The following is an 18,469-nucleotide window of genomic DNA, read 5'->3' as shown; positions in this document are numbered from 1 at the left end:
TATAATGACAGAATACACCATAACAGCATGTCTACCAAGTACCAACTAAAGCTGCACTACTACTGCTTCCAGCAAATCAAACATGAAGCATCACCATCTTAGGCTCCATTACTCCAACAACAACTGAGTCCAAAAAATGAAAAAGAATCAGTTGCCTGGTTGACACTATAGCCTGACCACCTCTTTGAGCCCCTTCTACTTCCTTCTCACCTGAAGGCACTCCCGCAACAACCGCAGAAACCATTGAGCCACCAACATCGACAGGAAGCCACCTGCAAGCAACAACACCCCAGCCAAATGAGCAAAGGTCGGGTAAATCAACTTTCAACCATGACAATCGCGCTTTATGGATACCATCTTTTGCCTAGCCAATGTTATAGCATCGACTTCTTGATACTTTTGTCAATGTTAAAGCCTCATCTCCATGCACTCTGTGTCTGGTAGCTAGAACAATTCTTTGGTCAAGGTTAACTAGCTCTTGCTGGCTTTTGATGGCCTGCGGACAAACTTCATAAGGCCTTGTGTAAATGTACCTTATCTATGAATCTGAATACATGAAACTAGTACAAATCCCTGCAAAACTTCAATTACTAAGACACATTCTTCACCAAATCCCTGCAAAACTCAATCGAATAAAAAAATTCGGGTACCCTCACATGATGCCCAAATCAACTACTACAAACAAAAATCACATCTTTAACAAATAAAAAAAAAAAAAGAATTCCCATACAACAAGATAATGTAATTATATAACTAAACATGTGACTAGTGCAATAATCTTACACAATTATACCTCCACGAGTCGTACCTGCCTGATTCCACGGCGCAGCAGCCATGTTAACAGCCCTCTTTAACCAGCTATCAACTCAAACATTTGATGTCCTAAAAAGAAGTCCACCGGCCATGTTAAGGATCTCAAACCAGCTATCAGCTAAGTATTTAATATCCTAAAAAAGTCCTCTCTTGTTATAGAGTATTATCTTTGGGTAATTATATCCCGGCGGCTTATTGATTAGTATTACTTTTAATGATATTGGCATCCCTTTCGAATCCTACAACAACTGCGATGGAGGAAATAAAAGACACAATAAGAACAACTCAGCTTTTCCTCCCACCAGCTAAAACTTAAAACACATACTAAACTAAACACACTTACGTTAATGGCGAAAGCACCAAAAATAGACCCCAGAAATGGGCTTTGCTCAGAGACGAAAATCTTCCACAGCCTTAGACCACCAGTTCCATTACCACCACCTTCTGAGCCAATTTCCATTACTGAGTACACTCTCTCCCTCCTCCATGCTTCCACCACTCCCACCACGCCGTTCCTCATTGACTCCGCCACCGACCACCGAATCTCTTACGCGGACTTCCTCAACCAAGTTCAGTCCCTCTCCTTGTCCCTCCAGTCCCATTTCCCTTCCCTCTCCCAAAACGACGTTGCCTTCATTTTCTGCCCTCCATCCCTCCATGTCCCAGTTCTCTACTTCTCCCTCCTCTCCCTCGGCATTATCGTCTCCCCTGCCAACCCTCTCTCCTCCACCTCCGAGTTGACCCACATGCTCCAACTCACTAAACCCAGCATTGTATTCACCACTTCCTCCCTCTGTCACAAGTTCCCGGAAACTTTAAAATCTATCAATAGTGTCTTTGTAGACCAGCCGCAATTTCAATCCATGCTCTCGGACACCACCACTGGCAGTGGAGTGGTGGGAAAGCATGCCGGCCGTGTCATCAGCCAAAATGACACGGCCGTTATACTTTACTCGTCCGGTACAACTGGTGAATTTGAAGATAATGCTGAAGATCTTCCTCGTCAGGTGATGCTGTTTTTCTTGCCGATGTTTCACGTTTACGGGTTTTTTGGGCCAATAAAGGCTGCGGCGTTGGGCGAGACAGCGATTTGATTTTGAAAAGATGCTTGAGGCGGTGGAAAAGTATAAGGTGACATACATGCCCGTGGCGCCGCCGCTAGTGGTGATGTTGCTTAAGTCGGATTTGTTGAGTAAGTATGATCTTAGCTCCCTGCGCCAACTTTTATGCGGTGGTGCGCCGCTGGGAAAGGAGGTCTCTGAGCAGTTCACGTTCCGCTTCCCCCGCGTGGAGATTGTTGAGGCACGTATCTCTCTGTCCATTTTTTTTTCCGATGCATTTTGGGTTGAATCTTTTTGCTGTCCCATGGTCGACGATTGCTACGGGTTAGGAATTGGTACGATTACATGTTTTCTATGCCAACCAATGCCACTAATATTGCGTCAAGTGTCTTATTATTATTTACACTTTAATTTTCTAATAATTCAAATTAGTTTGGTTTAACACCAAGTTTTCTCTACTCTCTAAAACTTTGAACCAAAATTCACCGACCGGTCTAATTCATATACCAATACTTTTGAGTTAATCACTCACGATTTGTTGCTTTGGAGAAAAAGATAGTTGATGTTGATGGTCCATCAGGATATATAGGCTTCCTTCTTGCTTTCTTCGAACGTGGCATCCCTATTTCTTGATGATCAGTACTATTTTCTTCACTGGGTGACCTCAGTCCATGGTTCGAAGACTTGGCCGAGACCGAGACGTCTCGGCCGAGTCGTAACCGTCTCGGCCTAGGCCGAGACGATACCGCGACGAATCGAGACCGAGATACTCGTCTCGCCGAGAAATCGGCCGAGACGTCACCGCGACGGGTTGTCACGGTCGAGTCACCCCGAGTCATCCCGAGTCAAGGTGAATTTAACAAAAAATCTATAGAAAAAAAGCAAAAAAAGAATTAAAAAAGGGAAATTCGAGGACCTCTCTACTGCCTATATCGAACCATGGCTAGTACTGATGATCCTTCATACGGGGAAAGAAATGCGAGTGATGGGAAATAGAAACAAATTTGCCACAGTACTATCACGTGAAAAGATGCGTTTTCTTTTCCACCTTGGAGGTGTACTACCTTCACTTTACTTTGAAGGTACTACCTTCACTTTACTTTGAAGGTACTACCTTGAATAGTCCACGTTAAACATACTACCTTCACTTTACTAAATTATTGGACTAGTAGTGTTGCAGAACGTGTAATCCTTTCCGTTTCCTTCAATTCTTCTTCATGGTAACTTAACTCTGTCTTCTTGCCGAGCTTTGGAATTCCGCCCTCTGAAACAAAGTAGAATGTTGCAAAAAGATAGTGCCCAATGGAGTCATTTGGCCATACCTTCACAGAGATAACCCAGATGGTTGTGATTCATGTCCTTTTTGCCTTGTCAAGCTTCAGCAGGTAATTGATTTTCTTATTGTACCTTCAGATATTCTGCTTGTAAGGTGCTCTAAGATATTAGAGTTATTAAAAGAAACTGATCCATTACAAGGGCCAACTGTAGTTTTCCCAGACAGTCGTTTCACTTATGATATGAATATACAGATTGGTTTAGGATAGAGTGTTCATCAATTAATAACAAAAGTAGTGGTAGCTTCAGGATTCATCAAGTGAATAGAATAATAGAAAAACCTCCCATCGTACTCAGTCTTCATGAGAGTGGGGACATAAGTACTGATGGTTTTGCAATGTGTAGACTAAATAGTAGTAAAGAGATGAATAAAGCGAGGGAGGGGAAATGGGAGGTGAGTCCCAAGGTTTTGGGTGAAAGGGAAGCAGAAAGAAATGGAGTGGATTTGTTTACAGCTAGAATGAGGTGGTGGATTCTCATCTGAGGGCAATCACGACATTATTGCTTTGCTCATGTGTTGTTCAGTTGATGCCAGTAGGGAATTCTTGGGGGCCTAGGTTGTTGAATAGCTGGCCGTCCTGCTCTTCCCTCCTGCTGATAGGTATCCCCAGGTGGAAATTAGCAATCTGCATTCACAAGTGACTCCAAAGCGTGAGTAAATCGCGTCTTTTTACCGGCTTTTTAATGGTTAGCAATCTTGGAGGTTGGATTTGTACTTTGTTTACTAATCCATTGCGATGCTTACTAAATTATTCTTTTTTCCAAGAATAATTTTTCCTCTATAAATTTAGTAATCCTTATGTATAAAACAAAAACTTTTGTAATTCTTGGACGACTAGGTTGCAAAGTGAGTGAAAAATCATGTGTAGTTATATATATATATATATATATATATATATGATGGTTAACAAAGAAATTGAAGAGATATGAGAATTGCTTCCACTGTACGTGTATATTTTTGTGCTAATAGAGAGGGACATTTAGTATTATCTTCCAACTTATTATAATACATAATCATCCTGGTGATCATGATCATGAACTAAAAACTATAGGAAGATGGAGAGCTAAATTATATGTTTAAGTTAATCACCCATCAACAAACAAAATGCCGAAGTTCTTATAATAAATGAAAAAATGATCATTGTTGCAGGTTTACATTATAGATTAGATGTTTAACTTACTAATATAATAAAAATAAATTATTATAATTATAAAATGTTAGAAACTGCTTGTTGTATTTTTTTTTCATATATCTTTAATTATTTTGTGATGTATTAACCATTTATATTGATATGTGTAATAGTTACAATGACGAGCAAGGATATTGGTTGGGAACATGGTAAACCCGTGGGAGGGAATAGAAAAATTGTGAGATGCAATTATTGTGGAAAAATAATGCATGGTGGCATTACAAGGTTGAAAGAACATGTCGGTCATGTCATAGGACAAGTTGAGCCTTGTCCAAGGGCCTCAAGTGAAGTTAGAGATTTAATGAAAATGCATCTAAAGATTGGTAAGATTCAAAGAGCTACAATAAAACAGAAAAAAGAAGAAATATTGAATTCTTTCCAACAAGAAAGTATGCATGGTAATTTCAACATGGTTGGCGACGAGGAGGACGAAGCCTTTTTTGAAATTGATGAAGAAAGTCGGATGGCGTTGGAAAAAAAACAAATGAAGCAAGCAATTAGAGAGAGCCAATACTTGCAATTTTTAGACGAACAACGAAGGCATTCGGTATCTGGGAGTCGACCTTCTATGTTTATGTCAGGTATGATTTGTAAACTAAAATATTATAACAAATTTGATACTATTTTATTAAATATAATTACATAAAGTTGCAATTTAGTCATTCATTTTTTATTTGTTAAATATTGTGAATTTTAGGGAATATGGGTGTTGGCACTTCAAACCCAACGACTTCTGAAAATAAAAGAGGATTGTCACGTAATTTCAGTGTCAGACAAGCAGATGAAATGACAAGCAGAGGAATTGAATCACATATGTTTCCTTCGAAACAAAAATCAGTCAAATTAATGTTTGCGAAGGAAAATATAAAAAGAGTTGGTAAGGCAGTTTCAAAGTTTTTTCATTTCAATGCTATACCATTTCATGCAGCTGACAATCCTTATTATCAATCGATGATTGATGAAATTGCCAAAGCTGGTTCTGGTATTAAAGGCCCTTCAGCTTATCAAATTGGAAATGAATATTTAGATGAAGAATTTGAAGAGCTTGAGAAATATCTTCGAGATATTTATGATAAATTTTCAACTTTTGGTTGTACACTTATGTGTGATGGGTGGAGCACTCGTACAAAACATCCAATAATAAATTTTATGGTATACTGTGATAGGCACATGATATACCATAGTTCAGTTGATTGTACCAATATTAAGAAAACTGCTGAATATATTTTCAAGTTAATGGATGAGGTAGTAGAGGTTGTGGGGGAAAAAAATGTTGTGCAAGTTGTGACAGATAGTGAATCTAGTATGAAAGCTGCTGGACAACTGTTGATGAAAAAAAGAAAAAATCTTTTCTGGTCACCTTGCGCTGCTGCGCATTGTATAGATTTGATGTTGGAGGATATTGGCAAAATGGATAATGTAAAAGAAACTATTGCTCAGGGGAAGAAGATAACAAGTTTCATATATAACAGTGACAAAGTAGTGAATCTGATGAAGACATATACAAAAAAAAAGGGAACTGCTACGTCCAGGTATCACTAGATTTGCAACTGAATTCATTTCTATGGAAAGTCTTCTTCGGCATTGTACAGAACTAAAAAGAATGTGCACCTCAGATGAATGGGCAGAGTTTAATAACACTACCAAGAGAAAAGCAGAAGCTATTAAAGTAGCTGAGTTGATATTGTCAGAGAAGTTTTGGAAAAAAGTTAGAAATGTGTGTGCAATAATGGAGCCTCTGGTCAAAGTTTTAAAAACTATTGATCAAGATAATAAGCCAACATTGCCAATTATTTATGAGGCAATGGATAGAGCAAAAATGGCTATTCAAAAGTCGGTGAAATCTTGGAAAACAATTTGGGAAGTGATTGATAATAGATGGTACAATCAACTTCATCGGGATTTACATGCGGCAGGTAATTTAAAATATTACATCCAATTTAAATATGTAATATTTATTTATTTATTTATTTATTTTCTAATTTTGTTATTTTATTGTATTTAGCATATTTTTTGAACCCGATCCTTCAATATTCTGGAACTTGTGAGTTTAATCTGGATGAAGTTCGAAGAGGGTTAAAAAACGTCATTGCAAAGTTGGAGCCAAATTTAGATGCACAAGTTGATTCAATAAATGAGGTATTCTTTTGATTATTTTATTTATTTATATTAATCAACAAATTTTAAAATTTTAACACTTGTGTATACATTATTTTTGTAGATCAAAATTTTTGCAGACAAAAAGGGAGGCTTTGGAAGTGCTATTGCAGCAAGAGCATTACCAAAATCTTTACCAGGTTTCAACTTAATTCATACTTACATAAACATCCAAATCATATAAATGAAGTTAATATTTTTATAATATTAAAATAATAATAATAAATGAATGTTATTATTACTTTGTTTGTTTAGCTGAATGGTGGCTTAACTACGGTGAAGATGCGCCAAATTTAAGGAATATTGTAGTGAAAATATTGAGTCAAACCTGCACATCCTCTGGTTGTGAGCGAAATTAGAGTACATGGTCATTAATTCATACAAAACTACGCAACCGTTTGGCAGTTAAAAAATTGCATAAATTAGTTTTTGTGCATTACAATATGCGATTGAAGGTGAAAAATTTGATGCATCAAAGAGATACTGATGATTTCTACAACCCAATTGACTTGAATCACATTTTTCACCAAGATGATATATTGGATGATTGGATAAGAGAAAATGAACAACCCACATTGCCTGAAGATAATCTGGATTGGTTGGATAAGGGCATTCATCAAACTGAATCAGAAAGTAGTGAATATCAAGAACATGACAACGATGGTTTTGGTGATACATTGTCCCAATATATTACCAAAAGAAATAAGAAAGGTCTTGCTGCATCCTCAAGTAGGAAACAAAAAAGTAAGACTAAACAAACCAGTAAGCAGACTGTTCCGTCATCTTCAAATAAAAGTGACAGCAGTAATGATGATGATGACAATGGTGACAATGGAGATGGAGGGAACAATTCTTCCAGGCATAGTGGTTACAATCGAGATAGCCAACAACCAGGAGGTATGTCATGGGCTCAAGGACAAGATAATTATTATGCCACTCAAGATACTGATCATGGCTATCGTCATGGTATAGAAGCACAGCGTCAATTCCTCAATGATTTAACTCAATTTTCAAGTGAGGATACTTTCTCTCACTATTCAGGGTCACAAAGATATAGAGGAGTCAATGATCAGATGTAAAATTTGGGTATATACTCAACTTATGAGCATGAATCTAATCAAAACCGTAGTACTAGTCAATTGGGATATGGCTATGACCAATCATATGGAATCACTCCTGACTATTACAGTGGATATCGGCCATTTGACAGACCTGGACAGGTTGAAAGGTCTACTAGCATTCATGGTAGTGGATACTATGAAAAAGAAATAGATAAGTCTCATGATGGTTCTTCTTTTGATTCCAATAACATTGGATTTTATGGTCATGATTCTACTGCATCATATGGTACCAGCGATAGTGTTAACTATCGAGGGTTTGGATACTACCATCAACAAATCATCTCCAATCCAGAAGTTCTTCCGTCCAATGATTATGGAACATCTAGTCAATCCTCACATCCAGTAAATACACCAGATAACTCGTTTACACTACCTACTCAAGGTCCTATGCCACTTCCACATCTGTTTTACCATTCATCGACCAATCACGATGATTTTGAACCACATCATCATTCTACTTGGTATTAACAGGTACGAAAATATAAAGTACTAGTATATCTTTTTACATATTTACCTTTTATCTAATATGATTTCTTTTTATTTTTGGCAGGAGATTGATCAAAATATTCCAACTTTATGCTATAAATAAATCTTTAGTTTGTATTGTTAATGGTTGATATTACTTTTGCAATTATTAGTTTTAAAATTGTGGTCTATGTTATTTTGATTTTATTTGTGATGCCATTGTTTTAAATAATTAAAAGTACTTATCGTGTGTAATATGTATAAAAATAGTACATTTTACAAATTTTCTTTTGTTATTTTTTATTATTTTTGTTTAGCATACTTTTTTTTATATTATTAACAGTTTTTAGAACATTAAATGCTTTAAAATTTACATCTCACCGAGACCGTGACCGATATGCCGAGACCGATGTGGAACGTTCCGGGCCGCGACCGCGACTTTGAACCATGCCTCAGTCTCTTCAATTGGGGTTTCTTGATTATATCCCCATATGAGAACAGAACGTGATTACCATCATCTTCTTGATGTTTGCCTTCAAAATCAAACTGGGATATTGCTAAAGGAAGTTCCTCGGACAATAATGCGTGGTTGGAGCCGGTCTTCCTTCTGAACGATCTTTTCCCTTTTGTGAAATTGTCATCAATTTTACCAGCAAGAAGCTGCAATTTACCGACCCCATCTGAACCATTGCCCATTGATGATTCCTCTGTTTCTTTTTCAGGAAGAAAGTGGAAATATTTCGCCTGAGTTTCCTTTCTTTTTCCTCCTCATCCAATTTGTTCCTCTCTACTTCTGCAACTGCAACCAAGATATCAAATTTACCCCAGTTCGGGTACAGTTCAATACCCGAATAATCAAGACGGCGTTCATCATCATTACTACCGCTCTTCCCCATCTCTTTATTCAATTCTTCCTTCTTTGAGTTTTCAACGACTGGAATTGAAAACCCTTTTTCAAGAATCAGCAACCAAACTCGAGAACACTTGTTTAATCGAAAAAATAAACACTGAGAATTCGACTTATCAAGAATAAGGAAAAAGTTCTTCATTTCAAAGCAATCAACGACGAAAGAGTTTGGAGGCAATTTTATTTAGGATTTTCTTTTTCTTTTTCCCGAAAGCAACAGATCGTGAGTGGTTAACTCACAAGTATTGGTATATGAATTAGACCGGTCGGCTAATTTTGGTTCAAAGTTTTAGAGAGCAGAGAAAATTTGTGTTAAACCAAACAAATTTGAATTATTAGAAAATTAAAGTGCAAATAATAACAGGACACTTGGCGCAATACTAGAGGTGGCATTGGATTGGCATAGAAAACATGTAACCGAGGATCCCAAGTGGAATTGGTATGCTTTGCAGTTTGCATCAGGGGTCTCTCTAATTCATTCAGTCTAATTCGGTTAATTTTTATAACTTTTGGCATAAATTCCTACAATTTTAGTATAATAGTGAATTATTTATATAAATTCACAAAAATTTATGTTTATTTCCAAATTACATAAATTTATACCAAATGTTGTAAAAATTACATAACTGAATGGAATTGGATAAAATTTTAATTGAAGATGTCCGGATTTGTTTTATTTAAAATGCTTTATAACTGAGATATTTTTTTTCAAAGAATTTATAATATTTTTCCTTGTCAACTAATAGTACAATAATTTTTTTTTACTTCCATTGTATTGAGTTTCTCCCTATTTTAGGTTCATTGTCATCTTTTTTTAAAATTAATTTTTATAACCATAAGTGATTAAGTGTAACTATAAGGAATCAAAACACTAATCAAAAGAAATCGAAACTTAAACTAGGACTGGAGAATCCAGAACAATAATCACAACTGTTTTTACAAGAGTCCGTTTCGATTCTACCTTTTAAAGGAATTGGCAATTTTTGAATTAGTTTTGAAAATGTTGCTGCCCCTAAGTGGGAGCTCGAGCTAATCGAAACCAAATTACCACATCCTTGTGCTATAAATTTGTACCAAAAATGGATATGCATTATCATTAAGGGTGGTAACGGGAGTGGGTGCCTGCAGGGGTAGAAATGGAGTAGGATGGGGCGGCAGTGGAGGTGGAGGTGCGGGGAGAAAATTTCCCCCTGTCTTAAAACGGGGAGGGGTGCGGGGCAATTTATATTCGCCTCATCCTCTGCCCGTCCTCCGCATACAAAAAAATTATATATATATATATAATAATAATTTAGTTATAATTCAATTCTTTATATTTAATAATATAATTGTATACCTCTAATGACTAATAAGTAATAATGTATTATTTAATAAGGTAACTAAACTAATAGTACTATATTATCTATTCAGACTAAACGTAAACTAATAAGGTTTCCGTCTTGACAGTTTGTTAATTTTATTTAGTGTTGTTTACAATTGTATTTTTATAAGTGAACATACAATTGTGATTTGATGCTATTACATTTTAGTCGGATGTTTTAATGTCATTTTCATGATATTGATAAGTTGCTAATTTTCTTTAATTATTAGTATTTGTAACTTATTGAATGATCTAAGATTTAATACTTGAGTATGTGTTTATTGAATATTTTAAAATAGAATCAATGATAAAATTATCTTATATATGAGCAGATTGTTGAATATGATAAGTTGATTTCTTTTCTCGCGGGGGAGATCGTAGGAGAAACGGGAAGGGGACGGGGTAGGAGACCGGAAGGTGAGAGAAGGAATTATTTGACAATGGGGCGAAGGGCGAGGCGAGAGATACTTCCCCCGCCCCAACCCTGCCCCGTTGCCACCTTTAATTTTTGTACTCGAGGCTGAGGGAGATGGGTAACACGCTACGGATTAGTTAGTATTTGCTAATAAGGACAAATTTCTGCTTGATTATTAGGTCGGCCATGTTTTGTTTTGGATTTTCTTTTTCAAGTAACAAATCAGAACTTAGCAGTTCCAAATGATGTAATGTAATAAGATGTAGTTCTAGTTCCAAGTCAAGGTTCCTTTGCACCTACAAATAACAGAAAAAAGGTAGTAACACAATTAGTAATTAGTGCCGACCTTTTTCTCAACAACGTGCTCTTGCAATCATACTTATGAAATAAATATAAACGTGAGATGTGCACTCGGTAATCATAATCAACCACTAATCAAAAACATAAAAGGAAGTGTTTGTTAGTATTCTGGATTGGGAATCGAAATCAGAACGATAAACCCCTCTAGGGGTAATGGGTTTTGGTCGTTTCCACTTGTATGTTCGCTTTTGCACTGGAATAGGTTTCCTCAACCAATGAGTTAATCATTTTGAAACTCAAAGACTTAAGTGGAGAATGATATGAAACAAAATGTAACATTTTCATTTTCACAGTGGTCTACCAAATAATAGGTATGATTATCATCACTTTTAGAACTAATATCTGATCCTCATAACCATGTACCAAACACCTCCTAACACCCCCCTAGGTATGCTTTAAGATAAATGTACTAGGCAATAGGCATCTCCAATCAAATTCTTGATCCTTTTCTGTTCAATTGATCCAATTTTTGAAAGCTTTAGAAATAATCTTTAAATTAACATACCAAAAAAAATTTCTACGCCATGTAAGAATTACAGTACTTCCTATCCAAGCATTTAGTTTACATTCCATGATTCGATCATGTGCACTAAATGTATTGGTTGTTTTTGCTTCTAAAATTTGTTTCTGCACTGTATTACCGGAAAGTGTGGAATTCCTCCATGGTATCTGCTTAAGTACTTTGATCAGAAAAAATATTTTCCTGGTATCCACTTTGCCACTTCAGGATAAGGATATTTCATGATCTGCAAATTACAAAATTAGTTTACTAAGTGTAGTGGGGCAAATTTCCCAGTAGCCACGTATCAGTTCGGACATGATGACCTGTTAGCTCGAACGGGTCAGTTCAGCCAGAAGGGACGCCAGTTCGTGCGTAGCCACTGCCTCTCAGTCGGATGGGCCCGATGGGCCGCAGCTCCCGAACCTTTCGGTGACAACAAGCGGAGCCTTAAGAGGAATCCCTCTCTAGTGGGATTATTAATCCTATAAGGAAACTACTACCCACAAGTCTATAAATACAGCACTACAAGGCAACACAAGGTACGTCATCAACAGCACTTCCCACTGTTACTTTACTCTCAAGCTCTTAATGACTTGACCATCGGAGCTGCTCCGGGGAACTAGCCCCGCCGTTCGTCCCTTTGCAGGTCGGTTCGCTTACCTCCCCTGCGCCTCAGCTCGCTCCCTCTCAGTTCGTAGCAACTCAGCTCGGATCGCATTCTAGGACTGAGCTCAATTCGCTCGATTTCTTCCCATTAGCTCATCCCTGACCAGCTCGCTCAGCTTGGATCGCATTTTTGGCAGTCGCATCAATTGGCGCCGTCTGTGGAAAACGTAATTCTTCTTTTGCAAAAACATGCCAAGGATTAGATCTCAGAAGAACGCTGACGGATCCAAGGAAAACGAGCCAAGCGGCCCCCAAAATCCTCGTCATAACCCAACTCCTGGAGATGAGGGGACGGGGCTCTCACAACTCCCGCTTGAACAACTGGTACGGATAGTTGGGAAAAACCTGCCAACCTTCGAAGCAATTATGAACTATCTTAAAAGGCAGACAGGAGGCCATCAAAACCAGAGGCCCAAGGCATGGAAAGCGGGTGGAACCGAGCTATCGGGATCTAGAACGGGAAGCCTTAACCCCCGGTAAAAGCGGGCGCGGAGAGAGCTTACGCGTGAACAGGTCGAGGTCCAGGAGCTCTTTCATAGGAACTCCCGAACTAAACACTCAGAGCCCTTCCAGGGGTTGACAAAAGGGGAGCTCTCCCACAGGAGAGAGGAGTACCAGATACAAGACGAACTGGACCTGTTGCTAGATCCAGAGGCGGACAGATATACCGTCTCTCCATTCGTCCCTGACATTGAGAACTACCCGCTGCCTGCGAAGTTCAAAATACCGACCATGAAATTCTACGACGCGACTACGGATCCGGAGGATCATCTGTTCGCATTCCTGACACAAATGTGGCTATAAATGGCCGCCGATGCAGTCAGATGTATGACCTTTCCAATGTTTCTGGAGGGAAAGACACGCCAGTGGTTCCAGGGATTACCCCCCAGGTCAGTTCGGTCCTTCAGTCAGCTTGCGCGACTGTTCTCAACTCAGTTCATTTCGTCGCGAGCCTTTTCCAAGAGCACTGCTCACCTGATGACAATCCATCAAAAGCTTGAGGAGTCACTGCGTGAATACATGGTGCGATTCAACGACGAGTTTCTCCAGATCCAAGATCAGGACGATAAGGTCGTCATGGCCACCTTCATCAACGGACTGCGCAAGCAGAAACTATACACCGAGTTCGTGGAGAAACCTCCCAAATCAGTTCGGGAGATGCTGAATCGAGCTCACAAGAAAGCTAATGCAGAGGAAGCCAATTGCTTGAAAAGCGCACAAGAGAGGCCAAACAGGTCGGAGAGGCTGGCGTTGAGCTAGCTGAGGCCAAATAGGCCAAAGAATCTCCTGCACGAGCTGAGGCCAAACAGGCCAGAGAGGCTCCTGTGCAAGTTGAGGCCAAACAGGCCGGAGAGGCTGGCGTTGAGTTAGCTGAGGCCAAATAGGCCAAAGAAGCTCTTGCGCGAGCTGAGACCCAACAGGCCAGAGAGGCTCCTGCGCGAGCTGAGACCAAACAGGCCGGAGAGGCTGGCGTTGAGCTAGCTGAGGCCAAATAAGCTCCTGCGCGAGCTAAGGCCCAATAGGCTAGAGAGGCTCCTGTGCGAGCTGAGACCAAACAGGCCGGAGAGGCTGGCGTTGAGCTAGTCGAGGCCAAATAGGCCAAAGAAGCTCCTGCGTGAGTTGAGGCCAAACAGACCAGAGAGACTCCTGCATGAGCTGAGGCCAAACAGGCCGGAGAAGCTGGCATTGAGCTAGTCGAGGCTGAACAGGGCAAAGAGGCGCTGAACTAGTCGAGACCGAATGGGCCGGAGAGGCTAGCACTGAGCTAGCCGAGGCCAAACAGGCCGGAGAGACTAGCATCGAGCTAGCCGAGGCCGAACAGGCCAAAGAGGCGCTGAACTAGTCGAGGCCGAATAGGCCCGAGAGGTGTTAAACCAACCAAAGCCAAACAACTCGAAGAGACTAGCGCCGAACTAGCCTAGAACAAATAGGTCCGAGAGGCGTTAAACCAACCGAGGCCAAACAAGTCGGAAAGGCTGCTGTAAGAGCCACGATCGAAGAGATCGAGGAGGTTGTCGAGCAGGCCATCCTGGCCTGGACATCGTATGTCGTCAAAGCATCAAGCAAGGAAGGGTGTAGAGTCGGACTCCTCCTAATCAGTCCTACGGGGGAAGAACTGACTTACACCCTGAGGTTCAACTTCAGAACCTCCAATAACGAATCCGAGTCGCGCATGGGTCTGGATCCTTTCGTGCAAATATATGAACTATTTTGCATAAGTTGGAAGTCAGTTCGCGTGCCAGCTCGGGGTCTGTTTGCGCAAGTGTATTTAGACAGTATGATAAGAAAGACATGAATGAAAAATTTTGCTAAGTATAGAAGAAACAAAAGTCTATTCAGTCCACAAGAGTCTATTTACAAAGGAGGAGTTCATATAAAAAACGGACTGGTCCTACTCAGTTCGGTCTTACAAATTACTCGAGCAAGGGCCGCAATCGTGGAATCATAGATCCCACACCGAACTGGCTCGTCGCCTCGAAATTTGGTCCAGACTCATGCGACTTTTCGATGACTCTAGACTCAAAGGGGGGCTAGTGTAGTGGGGCAAATTTTCCAGTAGCCACGTGTCAGTTCGGACATGATGACCTGTCAGCTCGGACAGGTCAGTTCAGCCAGAAGGGATGCTAGTTCGTGCATAGCCACCGCCTCTCAGCCGGATGGGCCCGATGGGCCGCAGCTCCCGAACCTTTCGATGACAACAAGCGGAGCCCTAAGAGAAATCCCTCTCTAGTGGGACTCTTAATCCTATAAGGAAACTACTACCCACAAGCCTATAAATACAGCACTACAAGGCAACACAAGTTACGCCATCAACAGCACTTCCCACTGTTACTTTACTCTCAAGCTCTTAATGATTTGACCGTCGGAGCTGCTCCGGAGAACTAGCCCCGCCGTTGGTCCCTTTGCAGGTCGGTTCGCTTACCTCACCTGCGCCTCAGCTCGTTTCCTCTCAGTTCGTAGCAACTCAGCTCGGATCGCATTCTAGGACTGAGCGTAGTTCGCTCGCTTTCCTCCCATCAGCTCGTCCCTGACCAGCTCGCTCAACTCGCAGCAGTTCAGCTCGTATCGCGTTTTTGGCAGTCGCATCACCAAGTTTTCTAAATACCATGTTATTATTGGTTGTAGATTAATGCATTTGGACTATATCATATGTTCTTCATCCAACAAGAAAGCCTACTAAGTTTCGGTTGTTTTTGTTGTGTTTTGTTTGATCGAGTGTTTCGGCAGCTGTAACAGTATGTTATACGACGACATGAATTCTAAATGATAATTCTTTCAGTTTAAATTGGTTGCAGGGATATGGAATGACTGAGGTCGGGGGAACAATTTCACGGATGTTAGGGCCTGAGGAGACTAAGAAATATGGATCTGCAGGTCGCCTGGATCAGAACAGGGAAGCCAAGATAGTAGATCTTGATAGCAAAGAAGCTTTAGCACCTGGTCAGCGAGGTGAACTATGGATTCGAGGGCCTGCAGTCATGAAAGGTGAATATTCATGCACCCAATTTTGCCGTTCAATCTTATCATGGGATACATTTTAATAGATCATGCTTTAGGACAACATCCTTCAAGTAATCAAAAGGCTGCATTTTCAACCTTATGCTGCAAACTGATCAGGGTAATATCGAAAATGATGCCATCATATCACTTGTGATCCCATGGTTTTTCATGTCCGTATATAGGGCTGTGCTTGTGGAATTCATCAGCGTTTACTTGCTCATGTTTGTTTGCTCTTGTAGTTGATTTGGAGGTATTTCTTCACGTTGATACTGATATAGGAAAACACAAGAGGACCTTATTTTTTTTTTTTTATAATTTTCTATAAGAGGACTTATTTCTCTCATAGTTTGAAAATACTCTAATTTGTGACCCTCTTGAGTGATAGTTTACCTAGTAGAGTTATATTATGCTATCCTTTTATTCTCATGGTCTCTTTTTGTGTTTTCTTGAGTATAAAATGGTGCATATGCCTGAGCTACCTCTACAAGAATTTGATATCTTAAATCCTCTCATTTCTATTGGAGTTGTTTAATTCATTGAGTTCTATCCATTGGTTGCCTACTACCCTGACGTTAATTACCAGTTCTAATTTATTACCTATTCCAAATGTAAATGGCTTTCTAAACCTAAGTGCTTAGTAGTAAGGGATTGTATCAAACTTCAAACTCAGAGAGTTAAATGGTGCATCCTAACTTCTTTTATGGTATAATTGCCTTCTTTTGATGATACTATTTTTCTTGGCCTTAAATATATTCCCTGTATGATCTGTGTTGTTTGTGTTGCAATTATTTTCTATCTTCTCAATCAATAGCAGAGGGAGACAAAACAAGTTTCAGATGAAGAAAATTAAAGTCAAATTTATCGACCGACATGCACTGTCATCAAGAAATTGAACATATTAACTTTGGCATTGTCTTGCAACTTCGGTTGTGAAATGGAGAATCATGGAGTTATTTGCAGGATATGTTGGAGATCATCAAGCCACTGCTGAGACCTTGGATTCAGAGGGCTGGCTAAAGACAGGAGATCTCTGTTATTTTGACTCTGATGGTTTCCTTTACATTATTGACAGGCTAAAGGAACTCATCAAGTATAAAGCATATCAGGTGCATAACACACCCCTCAGTTCTGTCTCTTTTGTGAAGCATTTCTATTTGCAGTTGCAGGTGCCATTCATAGCTTTAATCGTCCATTGGCTGATGAGGGTTTGCAATACAATACAGGTTCCACCTGTTGAGTTGGAACATCTGCTGCAATCGATTCCTGAGATAGCTGATGCAGCTGTAATCCCGTATGCATCTCCAACTAAGACGTGCCTTTATTGTTCAGCCTTCAGAATCTCAAGAGCATGTTTTCACTGGTATGTATCAACTCCTAAGTTTGACTCCCTAGTGTTGTCTAATTGCAGATATCCTGATGAAGAAGCAGGTCAGATTCCCATGGCTTACATTGTTAGGAAACCAGGATCACATATCACTGAAAGGCAAATTATGGATATTGTTGCACAACAGGTACTTTTACCTCTCAAAATTCTGTACAATTTATCGACTCGAGAGCAAAATCATCTTAGTAATTTCATAAAAGATAAAATACCTCTTCAAAATTTAAAATAGGATTTTGATGTCTACAGCTAGAGGATTGAGCAATAATTCCAAAGGAAAATTGCTGCAACTTCTTGATGTTGATAGTCACAATTTTTCCTCTAAATGGTAGCTCTTACTTTGTCTTCTCATTTTTCTCTCGTCGAAGGTTGCAGCATACAAGAAGATACGACACGTTGCATTTATCAGCTCAATTCCCAAGTCTCCAACAGGGAAAATTTTATGGAGGGAATTGCTGAATCTTGCTACTTCTGCTGCTCCAGCTAAATTATGAGGGCAGGAAAGGCTTCTTTCTTTAGATTTTTGGCATTGTGATAATTAATAATTTCTTGGCTTGTTCTATTTTGTACTCATTATTAAAACTCTAAACTACCACCACCTCTAAATTGCATACTACAATTTTCTGGAAGAGGTTTACAGGAAAAATGTAGAGAACCCAAACAATTATCTAGTGCCTTGGGGGCATTGAATATAAGAAACTTTGGAAGGAGACTTGATAAATCTTTTAACATTTTGAACCATTTCATTTTGGTTAATTATTCTGTGTGTAGTTCCCTTTAATTTGATTGTGTCATCGTATGAAAGCAATTTCTATTTCTTCCAGTTAATAAAGTGCCCAGAAACCACAGCGCGTCTTGTTGGATTGATTTCTTAGATTTGTTGTATTTATTGATTTCAAATTTATACGTATTTATATTATATTGGTGGTATATTTTTTGTTATTAGTGCAAATAGTGCAAATTGATTGAATGAAATTATCTTTTTTATAAAAAAAAATACGGCAACAAGAATATCACAAAAAGGAAAGACTCTTCTTTTCGTAACTATCTCTGGTAATTTTATCCTACAAGCTTTCTAATTATGCCATTTAGTAGTAAAAAACCAGACGGGATCCTCTGTCCATTATATCTGTCCATTTTTCCTATCCAATGCAAAACTACGTAATTTCGCTGATTAATACTACTGATGTGGCACATAACATTGAATGCATATTTATGGGCGTTTGGTAAATGGG

General features: G+C 39.3%; 1 pseudogene; it reads left to right on the top strand.

The window, feature by feature from the left end:
* Positions 1-1,160: 1,160 nt before the first annotated feature.
* On the top strand, positions 1,161-17,728 carry LOC113768996 (annotated as a pseudogene).
* Positions 17,729-18,469: the final 741 nt, after the last annotated feature.

The sequence above is a fragment of the Coffea eugenioides genome, chromosome 4 (assembly GCF_003713205.1).
Source record: "Coffea eugenioides isolate CCC68of chromosome 4, Ceug_1.0, whole genome shotgun sequence".
NCBI lineage: Eukaryota > Viridiplantae > Streptophyta > Magnoliopsida > Gentianales > Rubiaceae > Coffea > Coffea eugenioides.
This window is presented reverse-complemented; position numbering and strand designations above follow the sequence as displayed.